This window comes from Passer domesticus, chromosome 7 (assembly GCF_036417665.1).
Source record: "Passer domesticus isolate bPasDom1 chromosome 7, bPasDom1.hap1, whole genome shotgun sequence".
Lineage (NCBI taxonomy): Eukaryota > Metazoa > Chordata > Aves > Passeriformes > Passeridae > Passer > Passer domesticus.
The window spans coordinates 51,260,032-51,268,848 of NC_087480.1; positions in this window are offsets into that span (position 1 = coordinate 51,260,032).

Consider the following 8,817-nt stretch of genomic DNA (forward strand, 5'->3'; position numbering starts at 1 on the left):
GCCCACTGTCTCACAAACACAATTTATTAATATGAAATGTCAAATCCCAGAACTGAAACAAAAATTACTGAATAGGACCAAAACCTAGTAAGCAATCCAGACCTTGGAATATATCTTGGGAATTCATCACAATTACTGACACCCAAAAGCACTTTGATTCCAAATGGGTCATGTCATGTAACTAAAATCAAGACAGGCCTGTGATCAAAAGAAAAGAGTCAGATTTGAACATACTGGACAAAAACCTTTTCTACCATTGAATTTGGTGGCAAAAAAAATATTCTTGCCAAAGAAAGATTAATTTCCTTGCCTTTATCCAGACTTCATTCAGCTGTCGTGCAAACTTCAAGGTTGCTAGCACTAACCCAGGTGATACAGATTGCATCCAAACATCCTAGGAGTTTACTCAGGTAAAAAAAAACAACCTCTCAAATACCCAGTTGGACAAGTTTACCACACAAAGAGTATGCCAGGCCTCCAGATACACTGTACAAAACAGATAGAGCATCCATTTAGCCAGACATGTGCAGATTCAGCTAATTAAAGGATGGTCCTCTGGTGAAGAACTGGTGTAAAACTCTGAACTTCTCACTTCAGAACAACAAGAAATTGGTATCCACTTTAAATACCTCCCTGACTTCAGGAATGGTCTCTTGTGATAGGGGACAGCCTTTGTGCTCCCTCAGTGGCAGCAAATGCTGGGTCATTTGGTGTTGAAATTTCTCTGAGTGAGTCTTATCTGTTGCCTCAGGAGCATACTTATTACTTGCTTTGTTTATGTTTTAATTTACTTTCCCTAAAGATAACACTTCAAAGCAGCAATTAATATTCTTGTAACCTTTTTACTGGTTCATCTTAACACCTGTTCATACATTTACAAAGAGAAACTCTACATAAAGAAAGCAGCAAATATAGAAAGTATTGTAGAGGCCAGCAATATATTCCTTGCCTTTTCCAACAATTTCTATGTTAAATATTAAGAATAATTGTAGGTTTTGGTTATTCTAGGTTATGAATTTGTATGATGGCTTAAGCAAGATATCAGCTTGGTCTTGATCTACATCCCAAAAGTCTTCATCCAGAGAGGTTGATAGCACAGCTGACTGCTCCATTTCACCAGTTATAATGTGCCACAGAGCCAGAAAATTCTCCTTTTCCAGGACCTTTCTCTCCTGTTCCCTGGATTTTGTAATGAAAACTTTTCCATGCATTTGCCAAGCTTGTCCAACCATTGGCATAGATCAAAATCCGTTATGACAGTAGCTAAGAAAACACTAGAACAGTAGAAGCAGAAGCACTGAAAATTTTCCTTTCCAAAAACCCATGATTTCCACGGTTGTCTTGGTTTGTAAGGTCCAGTCCCAAATTATTGTGTAGAGGAGAGCATCTCTAGTCCAGATTCTCAGCAAATGTCAATCTACCTACAGCCACCAACTGCAGAACAGCTGCCAAAGCAAGCCTTAGAGCTGATTCTGCTATTTGCTCTCCCCAGAATAAAGAAGGGTTATTTTTCATTAGCATTTCTGCCAGTACCTTGCCTCACCCTGTGTAGTCTTACACTGATTTGTTAATGTCGTCATTTGTTCATGATTTGGATTAGGAATGGCTGGCAGGTATTCAGTCTGGATTCACCCATTTCTACAGAGGAAGAGTTATCAGCTTTGCTTTTCCATTAGATGTATAGGATTACAGCTGAAATCAGACCTGGATCCAGGGAGTTTTATTATCTCTGATCAATAAGCAATGAACAGGGGTAATATTCTTTATATAATATGGACACAATATCTCCACAGGATATTGGAATAGCATTCAAACAAGGAATCACAAATCTAGTTTGCTGGGAGATACCATTTACTAACTGAATTTCTGTTCAATGCTTCAATCTAGCTAAACTGGGGATAAATCCTCTCACCTGACCAATATAAATGAAAATTATATTTTACTTGGTAAAGGATTTACAGAATAATAATATCTTATACTAAGACAAAGTTAATGAAAGAAGTATTAAACCAGATAATGTTAGACCTTTAAGTACCTATGTTCTCTCTCACGATCTGTGCAGAAGAGGTGCTGAACTTTGGCCTCCTGCTCTGACATGCTCTGACTGAAGTAACCTTCAGACTTGCCAAAGCTTCCTCTTATGTGGGAATCAACAGAAGGGAAATATTCTTGCATTTTTACTTTAAGAAAGCTTCATTACACTGATTTTGTTAACTGGTTACTAAACAGCTTACCCTAACTCTTCATTTCAAGTCTACATCTGCTCTCATTTTTACCATATCTTAGTATTTTATACAGTATTTATTTTCCTTTTCCTTTTTTTAAGTGGCTATCAATGCACCTAAGGCTATCTTGCTGTACACACTCCTGCTTCACTGCTTTTTACCCTTCTGTGAACTACAGAACATTTGTTTGCAAAATAAGCTTCACGAGTGCATTACTGCATTCAACAGCATTTCCCCCCCTCTCTCCTGCTACCCCATGCAGGGTGTCCATTCTGTCTGGCTGAAGTAAACGCAGCAAAGCCAAGGCTGCCAGATAGCAATTCCTATTTTGTTTGACCTTGCTGGGACAAGTGGTGATCTGTGTTGTCTACATATTAAAAGCATCCTTCAGGGTCAAAACCTGGCCATTAGAAAGCAAGGATGAGACAGAATGCATAAAAGTTGTTCCCAAATCAAATGCTTTCTAGAACTGCATCAGCTTTAATGAGAAATGGCAGCTCACAGCACTACACACATCTTTTTATACTGTCAAACATAAATGCACAGGAATGTATAGGACATGATTGGCAAGTGCAACCATCAGATCTGCCAAAAAATGTGTGCACCTTGCCAAAGAAATGCCAGTCAGACTGGGCAATACAGACACTGACTCTGGCCCTGGCACCTGTGAGCAGTAAACCTTTGCCCTGCTAATAAATGGTAACACACAATTGCATTTTGGTTTACGAACATATGGTCAGAACAGCCTTATCTCAGTCCTTGAAAAGAAGAATCACTCCACTTTACTTCCCCTTTCTTCTCCATTTTTTCCCTAATTTTTCTAGAAAAATAATTTCATGTTCTCCTCCCTATGCAGCTAGTAGTATGTTCTGTTACCAGTCATGAGTGATGTTCTGAGCACTGGAGTGCACAACCTGTTTTAATGAGCTCTGGCAGAACATCAGACTCATTCCCCCACCCCCTGTCTAATTACAACCTGCCATTTGTGTGACTCTGCTTCAGGATCTATCAGCAGAGCTATTGGATACACCTATTTCTAGGGATTTATAAATAATCAATAATAATGAGCTTAAAAATGACTGAAGAATGGCATGCAGCTGCAATATGTTTGTATCCTTTCTACACTGTTTACCCCACTGGCTTAGGATGTTTTTTCAAGGTCTATGTAAAGAGCAAAGTTTCCTGCAATTAACATATGCTGTCAAATAATTCAGTTTTGGTACTTGAAGTAAAGTTGTGAAACTCTTTGGTGACAAAACAATTTGGAAAGTTTCACCCATAGTTCAAAGCCCTCATCCTGCAAGGACAGATACACATATTTTACTTGCTGCAATTTAGCAGACATGTTTATATCTAAAGGATGACTGATGTGCCTAAGAGTCAAGCCTAATGAAAGTCTTCAGCAGACCTCGATCTGCACTAACAGGCTGAAGCTACTTTTGGCTCCTAAATATTGATAAATTAGTTTAAAACAAAGCATTTGAAAATTACTTTTGGTTCTACTCATGTGCCAACCATGATTTTTTTCTGGACTTAGATCTTGGCAGAAAGATATAGGATATAAATATAATAATTTTGTATATGGACCAGCCAGGGATGTAAATTGCTACAGAAAAATGCCATTCTGATGATTAAGGACAGGTCTTCACCATCCTTTTCTAATTCTTCTGAACCGAACAAGAATTTTGCTGAAATAAAATCTGCTTATGACAATCAACATGGTGCTCAAGTTGCTTTTTAAAATTCTAAGGCTTTAGGGATAGAAATACATAGAGACACACATATGTGTGTACAAAAAAAATGCTGGTTTGATTTTCTAAGCTGTCAGTCATTCTCTAATAACCGTAGACTCTAATCCAGGACAAAAACAAAACATACCCTCCCTGCCTACAGAGATGGGCCATAAAGGTTTTAAGGTTATCAAGCCATCAGCTTACACACTAATCAGATCTTAAAATATTTGCTGTCTGTTTAGTAGGATTGACTTAGGGTCCACTCAAGAGATTTGGAAAATAAAGGTATCAATCTTCACAGTTGTTACCTGCTTCAATACAGGAATGAGTCATTTACTTTGCTTATTCCTGTAGTAGGACACAGTTCAAATTTCCTACAAATCAATCTCAACTTCACCTGGTTACTAAGCAGTCAACTGCAGTACTTTTTTATTAGCCCACTTTATGGTAATTCTGTGGTCTGACCCCAAATCTGGAGCTCCTATCAGGCCCCAGGAAAAAAACTAAAGGTGACTGAACAAGTAAAACATGTAAGAGCAAATGCAGATCTGCAATTCCCACTACCCACTCATGTCTGGCTTGACTGAGTGGTCCAAGTACCACTGCAGTGCAAAGAAAATTAAATTAAATATTTCATTTAAATTCTACACCTGAGATTTCCTTACTGTTATACCAAGAGTATACAATAAAGAGAGTACTTGCTCTTTTTTCTTTCTACATAGTTATCAATAGAGCAAAATTTATAATCTGAAGAAATAGGAGCTTTATAGGAGGTCACAAATTTTTTTTTTATTATTGCAAGTCCACTCACTCCATGCAACTATTTAATATGCTTTTTGATTTATTTCTGTATTGCATTTTCAAATCTCTGCTTTGTTCTCTGAACACTTCATGCTATGGCTCCTGGGCTGACTTTGTCTGTGCCCAGTATCTCTGCTTTCATCTACAGAGCTTTTTCTGGCTCTGTTATCTGGAACATGTTCCTCAAGGGCTGGTTAAAGAGTGGATGATGGGGTATTACTTCCCTTATCCAACACACATGGATCTTCCCATAAGACAGTGCACAGGCAGTATCTGTGCTGTTTATCAGTCTTCCTTTGCTTTTGTAAATCAAGAATGTAATCTAGTTAATAGGTTTCTCCTTGTATGCCTATTTACATTTCTACAGCTTAATATATTCCATAAATTAAAAGGTTGAAGGGGTATATTTCAAGTTCAAACTCTGGCTACAGTTTTACAAGTGAAGGCTGCAATAGCTGTAAAATCCTAATTTCCAGAAGTACTACATGTGCTAATTTTGCAGACAATGGCATAATGGTAAACACAGATGTAATAAGAAATATTATCAAATCATCCTAAATTAAAATTTACCAGCATCAGCCTATGACTGCATTGGGATCCGAAGGTATATACCTCTGCATCTTATGGTTTCACCTTTTTTGGTGCCTGTCTTTCATGGATCCCTAGTACAAATAAAAACTTTACTCTTTAAACCACTCAGTCATGACCTGCTACATCTACAGTACCACCAAATCCCAGATTTTGTTAGCTGGGACTGCTGTGTCCTGGTTTCTGCAGAACAGACTGGCATTATTTGATTAAAGGGCCTACAGGTACTAAAAAGGTGGTGTTTTGAGGAGGACATTTAGAATCTGTTGATTTTGTCAAACTTTGTTTTCCAGTTTCATTACACTTAGCAGAAGTCACTTGCTGCTCCTAGAGAAGTAGGATGCATAGTGGCCACAGCCAATGATGATTTTTTTTTATTATAATTTGTAAATTATTTCATTTCATTCAATCTTCAGGTATTTCTTCTCTCAATAACCTGAACTAACATATAAAGTTAGGGTTCCTATAGACCTGGCTGCAAGCCTTTATGACTTTAAGCATGACTTTTACCTGGCACTCACTTTTCCTTTGTAGAAAGCAGAAATAGCAGTGGCTTTGTGGGAATGGTGTGTGGATACACAAATTTAACGGCTGTGAGACACTCCAGAACTGTTGAGAGGTAGCCACAGAAGAATTCAGGTAAAATCTGTGACACTAATGGAGTGATGCAGTGAGGGTTATAGTAACACTTCAAGCTATAGAAACACTTCAAGCTGGCCAAACACTTTTGGATGGCCAGTGTGAATTAATGACCAGCCTTTAGTTCTCCATTTGGTTTTCTGGTTACTGTTCCTTTTAGAAACAGTGTGAAAAATGCAAAGAGAGGTTCAGTTTCCCCCTTTGACAGTTGCCAAAGGAGTAATTCTACATACTACTTTTACTTGCATCCCGTTACCCACGTCAACAAAACAGTGATAACTAAAATGAGCTCCATTGTGGTTTTGGAGTCTCCTGACCTCTATATACGGGTAATAATTTCTAGGGATGGTCATAGTTCCTGAATATATATATAAGTCTGTATAAGGCCTGAATATAGCTCCTTTGTATTTGCAAGGTGGCAAAATAATGGAGTTTAAACCTGAAAATTAAGGTACACTAGAGAAAATTTCATGAGTCATAAAAGTAAAGATGCTAGACAAAGACTGTCCAACATGGATCCAACCTTCATTACTGTAATTTTTCATACTATGAGCTGATTCAAAATAGTAGGGATGCTCCCTGGTAGTGCCCATTAATCCTTTGGTGCATGCTAAAGAATGGATTCCTAGAGTGGTAGATATTGAAGTGCAAGGATGCTGAAGCTCCTGAAAGGTATCAGAATACAATATAATCCTGCTTATAAAGGAAGGAAAATGCCAAGCAGCCAGTACAGCTTCCCAAATGTCTACTCAAAGAATGGGGGGTGGCAAGAATGTTCTGGAAATTGAAAGAATTATATATAAATGAACAGAGCTGGACAAAGATAAGAGCAAGTGAATGTGCACTGAGGTAATTTTAGTTAAAGAAGAAACAGTGAATAAAAGAATATTTGAAGATATCCAAAAGAAAAAGTACACTAATGAGAAATTAGACCAGGTAATAAATGATCAGAGGATTATCTCACTAATGGTTCAAAACACAGCTGAGCTGCCCACACTGTGGGTTTGGGGTTTTTTTCCTTTTCTTTTTTCCAAGTTTGGTTTGTAAAAAGAGAAATAAGGAAAGGTGGTGTGGATAGTTTAGAAGCAAAGAAAACCTGTTATTTCTCTATGCCTGGATCAGGAGCCCAAAGTTTTACCACCCTTCCCTAGGGCAGACTCACCTGGAGACAGGCATGTGTTCCCCAGATCTCTACCTTCACTTCAGGGACAGTTTGCTGAACCCCAAAAAATTTCAATGAACTGTTGTTATCAATGAAACTTGACTTCAGTGTATTTATATCTACAATTAGCCAGACTAACATTTGCAAGAGAGGTCCTGAGGCTGGCTGGGCTGTACAATGAGTTTGTATCAAGTGAGTCCTCTCTGACTCAGTTTATATTGCTTTAATTCTGAGAGGTGGGAACAGAACTGTGCATGGAGATATATGACTATAGGGAGCTAGACAAGGCCTTAAGAGGAGTTCTCCTTATTTTGAGACAGCATAGGTAATAGTTGGCCAATTTCCTTTTCCCAAAATCCTCTGCAAAATCTTGCAAAACTTCCAGAGCTAGTCTGTTCCCAACTATTTTCTTATAAATCAAAAGGATTTTCTAACATCAGAATAACAACATGTGTTTCAAAGAGATCAATTTCTTTCTTTTTATTGTCAGTAGAAACAGGGAAATAAAACCCCCATATCATTTTCTTTTTCATGACAACATTTCTTGCAGGTGATTATTACATTCAGCTGCTTCTTTAGCAATCAATTCTATCAGCCTTTCCTTTCTAAACCTTGTGTTCTTGCTGGCATTCTCTCAGCTTTCTCCAAGCTGTCCACACACTGAAGTGTGAGATTGCAAGTGGAGAACAGTGGTCCTGGAGAGCCCCAGCAGTACTAAATATCATGGCATAATTAGATCACACTCCTGTTCCACACTTCAGAATAGCATTTGCTTTCTTTTTTATCCAGCATCACATTTGTGGAATGATTCCTATTCAGTTTATGGCCAGATAATTATCTGCAGTGATTTTGCACAGCTAATCAATTCACAGTGTGTTGGTGTTTCCATCTAGAGATCTGCCTCTACTGGATGTCACCTTACTGATTTCAGAGTGTTTATCCAACATTTGGCAATGTTTTTCCATCAACATTTTCAGTTTTAATCTCCCTCTTACAGACCCTCCCAACCTTTTGGTCTGATCTACATTGAATTTCTTTTTTTATCCTCTGTTTCACAATCTCAATCAATAGCAAAATGCTAAAACCAGACACGGGAAAGATTGTTCTGGGATTGCACTTATTTTGTCTTTAGAGTTTGATGTATTAACAGACTTTACAAAATATCTCTCACACAATCTTATTAAAAATGTATTGAAATTATTTCAGATGTCATCACTGTTTTAGCAACAGCAAGCAAAAATTGCCACAAACAGGAGGCCAGAATGCTTTAACAGTGACAATTTAAAGGAAGTAGAAAATAAATATTTAATATATTTCATATATCAGCATATAATTTCATACTAAATTTGCCAGTTTTATATTTTAGTCAAAGAATAATCATACAAAAAAACCTCTTAAATGTTAGAAACGCAAGTAAAAACATTAAGAATTAAATCCTTCCTCCAAAAATCCAAGTCATGCTTTGTTATGCACTGCAATTCCATAGAAAGGACACACTGGAAAGTCTAAAGAGAGAGCCAAGCATGGTAAATTAAACCTTACAGTGGAGATCTGAAGAAGCCAAAACAGTTACTGGCTCTGTGTTGTAGAAATATTGTATCACAGCCCAATGAGGTGATAATCTTTCTCCCCATAGCTTTGGTGACACTGCACATGGAATTCTGTACAC